The sequence below is a fragment of the Rhipicephalus microplus genome, unplaced genomic scaffold (assembly GCF_043290135.1).
Source record: "Rhipicephalus microplus isolate Deutch F79 unplaced genomic scaffold, USDA_Rmic scaffold_270, whole genome shotgun sequence".
NCBI classification, from domain to species: domain Eukaryota; kingdom Metazoa; phylum Arthropoda; class Arachnida; order Ixodida; family Ixodidae; genus Rhipicephalus; species Rhipicephalus microplus.
In genome coordinates, this window is record NW_027464841.1 from 170001 (window position 1) to 182889 (window position 12889).

At 61.4% G+C, this 12889-nt stretch overlaps 2 non-coding genes across 2 annotated transcripts; both read right to left on the reverse strand.

The window, feature by feature from the left end:
- Window positions 1-598: 598 nt before the first annotated feature.
- Window positions 599-751, reverse strand: LOC142793029 (5.8S ribosomal RNA). The gene has a single exon (XR_012891387.1). It is a non-coding gene; the product is annotated as a 5.8S ribosomal RNA (ribosomal RNA).
- Window positions 752-2470: 1719 nt separating this feature from the next.
- LOC142793040 (small subunit ribosomal RNA) lies at window positions 2471-4285 on the reverse strand. Its single transcript, XR_012891398.1, has one exon. It is a non-coding gene; the product is annotated as a small subunit ribosomal RNA (ribosomal RNA).
- Window positions 4286-12889: the final 8604 nt, after the last annotated feature.

Genomic DNA, 12889 nt, shown 5'->3' on the forward strand with positions numbered 1-12889 from the left:
GCCGTGCTCTCCGCATCAACCGCGTACGCAGCGAACCGCAAACGTCGGGCGCAGCCTCCTCACCTCCCTGCGCTTTGCGCGCGAACGTTCCCTGTTCGCGCGGCAAAGCCTGGAGGAGGCACGGCCCCGCAGCGTGTTCGAGCGCCCGGTCTACGGGACACCCTGCTTACTTCGAGGGCAACAAGCGCAACGCAAGGCTGCGATCTCGCGCACTTTGCGCACGGCTGGAGAAGCTTTGCTGGCCGGCTTTCGCTCCTCGTGTTTACCGTGCGTTAAAGTTGCGCGTCCGTGGCTCTCGCAGCTCTTGCGCGCCCGGTCGCAGAGAGGAGTACGCAACCTCGACCGCACTTTCCCTGCAGGCTTCCTTCCGACTCGAAGTCCTGCGGCGGTCTCAACGAGGTGCCACATCCTCAATGCAGTCGGTCGCCCCCGTTTCGGTTGGGCTCTGGCACGACGGTCGCCACCGTCTCGCCCTTGAGTGGCCGCTGTTGGCGCTCGCTGTGAGGTGTTCAGCGTGCTGTCCGTGTTGCCGACGCGGTCAAAACGAGTCGACGGCTCACGTTCCCTTGTGCGCCGAAGGCTCTCTTGATATGTGATCCGACCCTCAGACAGACGAAGCCAAGGGAAGACCCAAGGCCGCAATGTGCGTTCAAAGAATCAGTGCTCAGTGTGTCCTGCAATTCACACCAAGTCTCGCAGCTGGCTGCGTTCTTCATCGACCCGAGAACCGAGTGATCCACCGCTTAGAGTCGTGAAAAAGTGTTTGTTCAATTCCGTACAGTCAAAACCAAACGTTTCTGGCACTCGGCCAAACAGTGGCCAAGAAGGGCGCTTTTCAGCGCACGCTTGGACTCCAAAACTCTGCCGCGCCTTTTTCGGCTGCCGCAAATCGAGCAAACGGTGTGTTTCGGACGGCGTTTCGCTTTCGCTACTTGCGAGTGCTTTCGTGGTCCACCCCTCTATAAATACTCGGGAGGCGTCGAAGCCGGTTCTCCAAGCCGGACCCGTAGGTATCGTTGTGTGCTCGCTCTCATTGGCCCGCCTAACCAGAAAATGCCTGCGGTACACCCATTTGGATAAGAGTGCACGCAGATGCGGGCCTCGACGGCTACACATTTCCTCGGGCGGCCGCCTCCCGGCCTCCGTGGAGCGCGGGATGCACGGTCCCATCGACAAGCCTCTCCCGTTTTTACCGTGGCGTCGCGGTTCACCACGGCAGGCGGGTCGGTCTCCTCCGCATAAAAAGGGGGACCCCCGCTTTTTGTTCCACGAAATCGCACAAGCTTTTTTCGCATCCACGGTTTGCCACCGCACACCAAAATGCCGATCCGGCTGCCTACTTTAGCCAACAGGTGGAGCCAGGCGCGCCGTACTTGCGCGGCACTTCCCACGTCCACCGAAGTCGGTGCCAAGGACCACTTTCGGCGCCGGAGCCGCGTACGAGCCTACTCGAGGCGGAAGAACGAAGCCAGCAAGGGCCTGGCCGCAAGTGCGTTCAATTGTCGGGACGTCCAAGTCCCTCGTTCTTCCGTGCTTCCTCTTTCGGCAAGTCGTTGCGGCACCTTCCCAAAGCGCGCAGACCCGCTAATCGCGACGAGCGCGACGTGGCCGTGCCGCCTTTCCCTCGGCAGCAAGCAAAACGCCTGGCAACGTCGACGCTCCCCTAACCGCGATCTCGCACCGTGTTTCGTGTGGCGAATTCAAAAGCCGGCCGGCGCTGCTGCAACCATTACGGTCGGTACGCATACGCCGCGGAGGGCGGGACGGTCATCGGAGCGTGCGGTTCCTCCATCGAGTACTGCGCACCTCGGCCGTCGCATCGCCGTGCCATGACCGGCCGCGCGTCAACGCGAACCGGTGCCAGCGAGATCCCTCGCCTGCAAGAACCGACCGGCAGCCTCCGTCACCCGAGGACGCGGAGGCGCTTGCCGCGGACGGCGGGACGGTATGCACTGGTGCACAGCGGACCCGTCACATCGCCAGTTCCTTGACCGACCGCCGACGCTTGTGCCGTTCCTCTCGTACTTGGCAGTCGCCGCGCGATTGTCGGGTCTCGTTCTTGCACGCTCGAACGGTCGGGAGGGCACTCGGCTGGCGTTTCGGGAACGCGCAGCCTCGCCTTCTACCGACGTAACCACGACTCGCCGTTCGCGCTCCGCCGCTCCTGTTTACAGTACTAGGCGGTCCCGCAGCGGTCGGGTCGCGCATTTCGAGCGCTTCGAGCCACGGTGCAGTGGCGGGTCGAAAGCCGACCTATGAGTGCGTTGCGCCGTTTGTACCCGCGTCCGCCACCTGGCCGACCGTCCAAGGTCGCGGTGTTGGCGTCCGCTGGGCGCAACAATTTGTCACGGGGTGCCGCTCCACATTCAGGCAGCCCCGTGGGGAAAAGCCGACCCCGCGTCCAAACGGGGTCAGCGGCAGAAAGTGTCGGGCGCAGACGCAGCTGAGGCGCTCACCCTTCACAATCCGTTAATGATCCTTCCGCAGGTTCACCTACGGAAACCTTGTTACGACTTTTACTTCCTCTAAATGATCAAGTTTGGTCATCTTTCCAACAGACCGGCGCAACCGAAAGGCCGCGCCGGACATCGGTCCGAAGACCTCACTAAATCATTCAATCGGTAGTAGCGACGGGCGGTGTGTACAAAGGGCAGGGACGTAATCAACGCGAGCTTATGACTCGCGCTTACTGGGAATTCCTCGTTCAAGGGGAACAATTGCAAGCCCCTATCCCAATCACGAAAGAAGTTCCACGGGTTACCCAGTCTTTTCAGACAGGGATAAAGACACGCTGCTTCCTTCAGTGTAGCGCGCGTGCGGCCCCGGACATCTAAGGGCATCACAGACCTGTTATTGCTCTGTTTCGTGCGGCTAGGAGCCGCTTGTCCCTCTAAGAAGGTTGTAAGGTGCTGGGAACCCCGCACCTATTTAATAGGCTAGAGTCTCGTTCGTTATCGGAATTAACCAGACAAATCGCTCCACCAACTAAGAACGGCCATGCACCACCATCCACCGAATCAAGAAAGAGCTCTCAATCTGTCAATCCTCCCAGTGTCCGGGCCGGGTAAGTTTTCCCGTGTTGAGTCAAATTAAGCCGCAGGCTCCACTCCTGGTGGTGCCCTTCCGTCAATTCCTTTAAGTTTCAGCTTTGCAACCATACTTCCCCCGGAACCCAAATACTTTGGTTTCCCGGAAGCTGCCCGCCGAGTCATTTGAGTAACTCAGGCGGATCGCTGGTTGGCATCGTTTATGGTCAGAACTAGGGCGGTATCTGATCGCCTTCGAACCTCTGACTTTCGTTCTTGATCAATGAAAACATTCTTGGCAAATGCTTTCGCAGTAGTTCGTCTTGCGACGGTCCAAGAATTTCACCTCTAGCGCCGCAATACGAATGCCCCCGTCCGTCCCTCTTAATCATTACCTCGTATTCCAAAAACCAACAGAACAGAAACGAGGTCTTGTTCTATTATTCCATGCAAGTTTATTCAGGCGACTCGCCTGCGTTGAGCACTCTAATTTTTTCAAAGTAAAAGCACCGGCCATCTCGAGGCACACAATGAAGTGCACCAAGAAAGAACCGGCATGATGTTCAGTCCGAGCCGTCGCATCGGGTAGATGCACTACTCGTCTGGAACTGAGATCCAACTACGAGCTTTTTAACCGCAGCAGCTTTAGTATACGCTATTGGAGCTGGAATTACCGCGGCTGCTGGCACCAGACTTGCCCTCCAATTGATCCTCGTTAAAGGATTTAGAGTGTACTCATTTCAATTACGGGGCCTCAAAAGAGTCCCGTATTGTTATTTTTCGTCACTACCTCCCCGTGCCGGGAGTGGGTAATTTGCGCGCCTGCTGCCTTCCTTGGATGTGGTAGCCGTTTCTCAGGCTCCCTCTCCGGAATCGAACCCTGATTCTCCGTTACCCGTAACAACCATGGTAAGCAAGTAACCTACCATCGAAAGTTGATAAGGCAGACACTTGAAAGAAACGTCGCCGGCTCGTGGCCATGCGATCAGCACAAAGTTATCCAGAGTCACCACACAATACGGGCCGAAACCCGATCGATCTTGGTCTAATAAAAGCACCCGTTACCCAAAGGGCTCCAGGCTCACTGCATGTATTAGCTCTAGAATTGCCACAGTTATCCAAGTAGGAAGAAACGATCTAAGGAACCATAACTGATTTAATGAGCCATTCGCGGTTTCGCCTTATTTCGGCATGTACTTAGACATGCATGGCTTAATCTTTGAGACAAGCATATGATTACTGGCAGGATCAACCAGGTAATCGTTCGACTGCGCGTCCGTCCTCGCCTTCGGCGGGCCGGACGCAGTCTGTGTGCGGCGGAGGCCACCTTCAGGCGCCCCAACACGCTTATTTTGCACTCCGAGATGACGGCGTTCGAGCTCGCTACGGCACAACCTTCCCGAAAGACGAGTGGGAGCCGTGCGGCAAGAAGCACGTTCATGCTCGCTCTTTTTCGTTGCATCGACTCGGTCGCGCCGTGCGGGTTGCCCAAGCCCGCTGCACTGTCGGTGGACCGGCCGGAACTAGCAACGGAGCCGAGACTGCAAAGCCGCCAGACGACGGGTCACGCCCGCGTCTTCGGCGCTTTCGCATCTGAATCGCCCGAGGACGACACGGAACACACCTCGATATCGTGGTAAAACGGCACCGTCCGACAACCAGCCCCTAACGCATCAAGCGGATGAGGCTGCAGACGACTGCCGTGGATTCCCCTGGAGCAGACCCGAGGACACGCTTGACGAGGCCGAAGCCCGCCGCATATCAGACACCCGGTCGCTTTCGCGTACGCCGCTCACGAGAACCCCCACATAATAGCAGCGATAAGTACCCAGACCTCCTTGGGCACTAATACGAGCGTACTCGAGAAAATTTCACCGCGGGTGTGCCCCGAAACGTGTGGCACGTTGAGCGTGCCACAAGTCTACGTCGCTCTCAAACCCGCCGAGGTCGTAGAATTTGCGACCCTACTCACGAAATTCCCACCGAGGATACGGCCGCAAACGTACCGCACCTTGGGTAGGCCACGAGTTTGTGCAACACTAAGCTGACGGCACAGCACCGAGGTCGTGCGCGCACGCACGGGAAAATTCCGCCGCGGTTTCTGCCGAAAACGTGAGGCACCACGACTCTCCGCAAGTTCGCGTCGACTGCGAAAGACCGAAGTCGTGAACGACGTGTCCGCTACTCGCCGCCGACACGCTGGACACCAAACGTACAACGACTCGACGGCGTCGTAGAGGCCCACGACGCGGTTTTCCTTAACGACGTCTCGGCGTGGCACCGACAGGTTAGAACGGCCGACCAACGTTCCCTGTCCGCCGTTCGGCTCAGTCGAAGGGCTCGGCGACTTCGGCAACGCTGCGAAGCCGCACGGTGACGCACGCCATGTCCCCATTTTTTTTTTTTTTTCTTTCTGCGTCTGCCGGGGTGCCCCTATAATAGCAGCGATAAGCACCCAGACCGCCGTGGGTCGCTCGCCCCGGCTGACGTGGTTTTTCGTACTCCTGCGGCGGTCGCCGTCAAGCACGTCCAAATACGCTACTTTCGTGGGCGCATTCACGCTCTTTCGCTTCGCCGGAGTGCCAGCACTCACTCTGCCAAAAACGGCGAACATCCGAGCGGCGGTTCCCACTTTTGCGTCGGCGTCGCAAACCCCGCCCCGGCAGACGAGGTTTGCCGTACTCGTGCGACGGTGGCCGGCGGGCACGTCGAAAGACGCCGATATCGTGCGCGAATTGGCGCACCTTGGCTTCACCGGAGTGCCGCCACTGACTCCTCCAAAAACGGCGAAGATCCGAGCGGCGCTTCCCACTTTCGCATCGGCGTCCCGAACTCCGCCCCGGCTGACGCGGTTTACCGTACTCGTGCGACGGTCGCCGGCGAGCACGTGGAAAGACGCCGATATCGTGCCCGAATCGGCTCCGTTCGGCTTCGCCGGAGTGCCAGCACTGGCTCGGCGAAAGACGACGAACATCCGAGCGACGGTTCTCACTATTGCGTACGCGTCGCAAACCCCGCCCCGGCAGACGCACTTTGCCGTACTCGTGCGACGGTCGCCGGCGAGCACGTAGAAAGACGCCGATATCGTGCCGGAATCGGCCCCGTTTGGCTTCGCCGGAGTGCCAGCACTCACTCGGCCACAAACGGCGAACATCCGAGCGGCGGTTCCCACTTAGCCGTCGGCGTCCCGAACTCCGCCCCGGCAGACGCGGTTGCCGAGCTCGTGCGACTAGCGACCGCGAAGCCGTCTCGCGACGCCGCTTTCGTGCGCGGCTCCCACTGCGACCTGGGTCACCCGAGGTCGACGAGCAAGAAAGAATGTCGAAAAAAATTTTTTTTTTTTTTGCGTCTGCCGGGGTGCCCCTATAATAGCAGCGATAAGCACCCAGACCGCCATGGGTCGCTCGCCCCGGCTGACGTGGTTTTTCGTTTTCCTGCGGTGGTCGTCGTCAAGCACGTCCAAACACGCCACTTTCGTGGGCGCATTCGCGCTCTTTCGCTTCGCCGGAGTGCCAGCACTCACTCTGCCAAAAACGGCGAACATCCTAGTGGCGGTTCCCACTTTTGCGTCGGCGTCGCCAACCCCGCCCCGGCATACGCGGTTTGCCGTACTCGTGCGGCGGTGGCCGGCGGGCACGTCGAAAGACACCGATATCGTGCGCGAGTCGATGCTTCTTGGTCTCGCAGGAGGGCCGCCACTCACTCCTGCAAAAACGGCGAAGATCCGAGCGGCGCTTCCCACTTTTTCGTCGGCATCGCAAACCTCGCCCCGGCAGACGCGCTTTGCCGTACTCGTGCGACGGTCGCCGGCGAGCACGTCGAAATACGCCGATATCGTGCCCGAATCGGCCCCGTTTCGCTTCGCCGGAGTGCCAGCACTCACTCGGCCAAAAACGGCGAACATCCGAGCAGCGGTACCCACTTAGCCGTCGGCATCCCGAACTCCGCGCCGGCTGACGCGGTTGCCGAGCTCGTGCGACTAGCGACCGCGAACGCGTCTCGCGACGCCGCTTTCGTGCGCGGCTCCCATTGCGACCTGGGTTACCCGAGCTCGACCAGCAAAAAAGAAGGTCGAAAAAAAATTTTTTTTTTCTGCGTCTGCCGGGGTGCCCCTATAATAGCAGCGATAAGCACCCAGACCGCCGTGGGTCGCTCGCCCCGGCTGACGTGGTTTTTCGTACTCCTGCAGCGGTCGCCGTCAAGCACGTCCAAATACGCCACTTTCGTGGGCGCTTTCGCGCTCTTTCGCGTCGCCGGTGTGCCAGCACTCACTCTGCCAAAAACGGCGAACATCCTAGTGGCGGTTCCCACTTTTGCGTCGGCGTCGCCAACCCCGCCCCGGCATACGCGGTTTGCCGTACTCGTGCGGCGGTGGCCGGCGGGCACGTCGAAAGACACCGATATCGTGCGCGAGTCGATGCTTCTTGGTCTCGCAGGAGGGCCGCCACTCACTCCTGCAAAAACGGCGAAGATCCGAGCGGCGCTTCCCACTTTTTCGTCGGCATCGCAAACCTCGCCCCGGCAGACGCGCTTTGCCGTACTCGTGCGACGGTCGCCGGCGAGCACGTCGAAATACGCCGATATCGTGCCCGAATCGGCCCCGTTTCGCTTCGCCGGAGTGCCAGCACTCACTCGGCCAAAAACGGCGAACATCCGAGCAGCGGTACCCACTTAGCCGTCGGCATCCCGAACTCCGCGCCGGCTGACGCGGTTGCCGAGCTCGTGCGACTAGCGACCGCGAACGCGTCTCGCGACGCCGCTTTCGTGCGCGGCTCCCATTGCGACCTGGGTTACCCGAGCTCGACCAGCAAAAAAGAAGGTCGAAAAAAAATTTTTTTTTTCTGCGTCTGCCGGGGTGCCCCTATAATAGCAGCGATAAGCACCCAGACCGCCGTGGGTCGCTCGCCCCGGCTGACGTGGTTTTTCGTACTCCTGCAGCGGTCGCCGTCAAGCACGTCCAAATACGCCACTTTCGTGGGCGCTTTCGCGCTCTTTCGCGTCGCCGGTGTGCCAGCACTCACTCTGCCAAAAACGGCCAACATCCGAGCGGCGGTTCCCACTTTTGCGTCGGCGTCGTAAACCCCGCCCCGGCAGACGCGGTTTGCCCTACTCGTTCGACGGTCGCCGGCGAGCGCGTCGAAAGACGCCGATATCGTGCGCTAATTGGCGCTCCTTGGCTTCTCCGGAGTGCCGCCACTCACTCCTCCAAAAACGGCGAAGATCCGAGCGGCGTTCTCCACTTTCGCATCGGCGTCCCGAACTCCGCCCGGGCTGACGCGGTTTACCGTACTCGTGCGACGGTCGCCGCCGGGCACGTCGAAAGACGCCGATACCGTGCCGTAATCGGCCCCGTTTGGCTTCGCCCGAGTGCCAGCACTCACTCGGCCAAAAACGGCGAACATCCGAGCAGCGTTTCCCACTTTCGCATCGGCGTCCCGAAGCCCGCCCCGGCAGACGCGGTTTGCCCTACTCGAGCGACGGTCGCCGGCGATCACGTCGAAAGGCGCCGAATTCGTGCACGAATCGATGCTTCTTGGTCTCGCAGGAGGGCCGCCACTCACTCCTGCAAAAACGGCGAAGATCCGAGTTGCGCTTCCCACTTTTTCGTCGGCGTCCCGAACTACGCCCCGGCTGACGCGGTTTACCGTACTCGTGCGACGGTCGCCGGCGGGCACTTCAAAATACGCCGATTTCGTGGGCGCATTCACGCTGTTTCGCTTCCCCGGAGTGCCAACACTCACTCTGCCGAAAGCGGCGATCATCCGAGCGGCGGTTCCCACTTTTGCGTCGGCTTCGCAAACGGCGCCCCGGCAGACGCGCTCGTGCGACGTACTCGTGCGACGGTCGCCGGCGAGCACGTCGAAAGACGCCGATATCGTGCTCGAATCGACCCCGTTTCGCTTCGCCGGAGTGCTGCCAGTCACGGCGCAGAAAACGGCGAACAAGTGTTTTTTTTTTTTTTTTCCTAGAATTTGTGTTATAGAAGGCACATTTGATATCGGACGATAATTTTCAACTTTATCACGCGCACCGATTTTCGTGTAGAGGTTTGCAAGTTTATGGGAATTTCTCCACTTGGAATAATGCGATTTAGTAGTACTACGAGAACTTCATGGATGTACTCAAGGGTACGGGGCAAGTCAGTTACGTCAACACCTGCAGATTTTTTACACTTCAAACTGAAAATTGTTGGTTGTGAGTCCTCGTGTGATATTAAAGGCCGATTCGCTAACACATAGAACAAAGAAAGAAAGGAAGAAAAAACGCCCGCGCTCGCTCAAGAAACCTGGGTTCGCAACAAGTGGCAACAACAAGCAACCGAGCGAGTGCGCCAAAACCCGTGGCGGCCGAACAAACGCGAAGTCCCAACCGCGTCAGCCGGGGCGGCACGGGACAGGAAAAATCACTTCAGCCGGGGCGGCGGGGCACCGAATAAACCTCGTCACCTCGTCGCAGGATAAAAGAGGAAACAAAAAGTCTAAACAGCGTCTGCTGGAGCGAATGCGTAATAAAACAACAACAACAACAAAAAAAAAACACCCGCGCTCAAGAAGTCTGCAATCCTCACAAAAGGCGACTGTGACCGAGCAGCGTCAGCCGGGGCCGTGCGGAAACGGAAAAACCGCGACTACCGGGGCGTCGAGGCACCGAAAAATCCACTTCAGCCGCGGCGAAAAAAAAAACAAAAAGAAAGACGGAGGGGGGGGGGGGAACCACGTCTGCCGGGGCGAAGGAAAAAAAAAAACGCGTCTGCCGGGGCGAGCCCGGGTGCGGCACCACCGGGAAAACTGTGGCAAACAGACATGGCGATCGAGTGAGTGGGCCGCCAGCCAGGCTCAGCCAAAAAGTGCAAAGTCCGAACTGCGTCAGCCGGGGCGGCAAAAACCGCGTCAGCCGGGGCGGCGCAAAAAACCGCGTCTGCCGGGGCGGCACGAAACCGCGTCAGCCGGGGCGGGGCGAAAACTGCGTCAGCCGGGGCGAAAAGAAAAAAAAAAAACGCGTCTGCCGGGGCAAGCCCGGGTGCGGCACCACCGGGAAAACTGTGGCAAACAGACATGGCGATCGAGTGAGTGGGCCGCCAGCCAGGCACAGCCGAAAAGTGCAAAGTCCGAACCGTGTCAGCCGGGGCGACGCAAAAACCGCGTCAGCCGGGGCGGCGCGAAAACCGCGTCAGCCGGGGCGGCACGAAACCGCGTCAGCCGGGGCGGCGCGAAAACTGCGTCAGCCGGGGCGGCGCGAAAACCTCGTCAGCCGGGGCGAGCGAAAAGGGGGGGGGGGGGAACCACGTCTGCCGGGGCGAAAGAAAAAAAAAACGCGTCTGCCGGGGCGAGCCCGGGTGCGGCACCACCGGGAAGACTGTGGCAAACAGACATGGCGATCGAGTGAGTGGGCCGCCAGCCAGGCTCAGCCCAAAAAGTGCCAAGTCCGAACTGCGTCAGCCGGGGCGGCAAAAACCGCGTCAGCCGGGGCGGCGCGAAAACCGCGTCTGCCGGGGCGGCGCGAAAACTGCGTCAGCCGGGGCGAGCCCGGGTGCGGCACCACCGGGAAAACTGTGGCTAACAGACATGGCGATCGAGTGAGTGGGCCACCAGCCAGGCTCAGCCAAAAAGTGCCAAGTCCGAACTGCGTCAGCCGGGGCGGCAAAAACCGCGTCAGCCGGGGCGGCGCAAAAAAACCGCGTCTGCCGGGGCGGCACGAAACCGCGTCAGCCGGGGCGGCGCGAAAACTGCGTCAGCCGGGGCGAAAGAAAAAAAAAAACGCGTCTGCCGGGGCGAGCCCGGGTGCGGCACCACCGGGAAAACTGTGGCAAACAGACATGGCGATCGAGTGAGTGGGCCGCCAGCCAGGCACAGCCGAAAAGTGCTAAGTCCGAACTGCGTCTGCCGGGGCGGCACGAAACCGCGTCAGCCGGGGCGGCGCGAAAACCGCGTCTGCCGGGGCGGCACGAAACCGCGTCAGCCGGGACGGCGCGAAAACTGCGTCAGCCGGGGCGAGCCCGGGTGCGGCACCACCGGGAAAACTGTGGCAAACAGACATGGCGATCGAGTGAGTGGGCCGCCAGCCAGGCACAGCCGAAAAGTGCTAAGTCCGAACTGCGTCTGCCGGGGCGGCACGAAACCGCGTCAGCCGGGGCGGCGCGAAAACCGCGTCTGCCGGGGCGGCACGAAACCGCGTCAGCCGGGGCGGCGCGAAAACTGCGTCAGCCGGGGCGAGCCCGGGTGCGGCACCACCGGGAAAACTGTGGCAAACAGACATGGCGATCGAGTGAGTGGGCCGCCAGCCAGGCACAGCCGAAAAGTGCTAAGTCCGAACTGCGTCAGCCGGGGCGGCAAAAACCGCGTCAGCCGGGGCGGCGCAAAAAACCGCGTCTGCCGGGGCGGCGCGAAAACTGCGTCAGCCGGGGCGAAAGAAAAAAAAAAAAACGCGTCTGCCGGGGCGAGCCCGGGTGCGGCACCACCGGGAAAACTGTGGCAAACAGACATGGCGATCGAGTGAGTGGGCCGCCAGCCAGGCACAGCCGAAAAGTGCTAAGTCCGAACTGCGTCTGCCGGGGCGGCACGAAACCGCGTCAGCCGGGGCGGCGCGAAAACCGCGTCTGCCGGGGCGGCACGAAACCGCGTCAGCCGGGGCGGCGCGAAAACTGCGTCAGCCGGGGCGAGCCCGGGTGCGGCACCACCGGGAAAACTGTGGCAAACAGACATGGCGATCGAGTGAGTGGGCCGCCAGCCAGGCACAGCCGAAAAGTGCTAAGTCCGAACTGCGTCTGCCGGGGCGGCACGAAACCGCGTCAGCCGGGGCGGCGCGAAAACCGCGTCTGCCGGGGCGGCGCGAAAACTGCGTCAGCCGGGGCGAGCCCGGGTGCGGCACCACCGGGAAAACTGTGGCAAACAGACATGGCGATCGAGTGAGTGGGCCGCCAGCCAGGCACAGCCGAAAAGTGCAAAGTCCGAACCGTGTCAGCCGGGGCGACGCAAAAACCGCGTCAGCCGGGGCGGCGCGAAAACCGCGTCAGCCGGGGCGGCACGAAACCGCGTCAGCCGGGGCGGCGCGAAAACTGCGTCAGCCGGGGCGGCGCGAAAACCTCGTCAGCCGGGGCGAGCGAAAAGGGGGGGGGGGGGAACCACGTCTGCCGGGGCGAAAGAAAAAAAAAACGCGTCTGCCGGGGCGAGCCCGGGTGCGGCACCACCGGGAAGACTGTGGCAAACAGACATGGCGATCGAGTGAGTGGGCCGCCAGCCAGGCTCAGCCCAAAAAGTGCCAAGTCCGAACTGCGTCAGCCGGGGCGGCAAAAACCGCGTCAGCCGGGGCGGCGCGAAAACCGCGTCTGCCGGGGCGGCGCGAAAACTGCGTCAGCCGGGGCGAGCCCGGGTGCGGCACCACCGGGAAAACTGTGGCTAACAGACATGGCGATCGAGTGAGTGGGCCACCAGCCAGGCTCAGCCAAAAAGTGCCAAGTCCGAACTGCGTCAGCCGGGGCGGCAAAAACCGCGTCAGCCGGGGCGGCGCAAAAAAACCGCGTCTGCCGGGGCGGCACGAAACCGCGTCAGCCGGGGCGGCGCGAAAACTGCGTCAGCCGGGGCGAAAGAAAAAAAAAAAACGCGTCTGCCGGGGCGAGCCCGGGTGCGGCACCACCGGGAAAACTGTGGCAAACAGACATGGCGATCGAGTGAGTGGGCCGCCAGCCAGGCACAGCCGAAAAGTGCTAAGTCCGAACTGCGTCTGCCGGGGCGGCACGAAACCGCGTCAGCCGGGGCGGCGCGAAAACCGCGTCTGCCGGGGCGGCACGAAACCGCGTCAGCCGGGGCGGCGCGAAAACTGCGTCAGCCGGGGCGAGCCCGGGTGCGGCACCACCGGGAAAACTG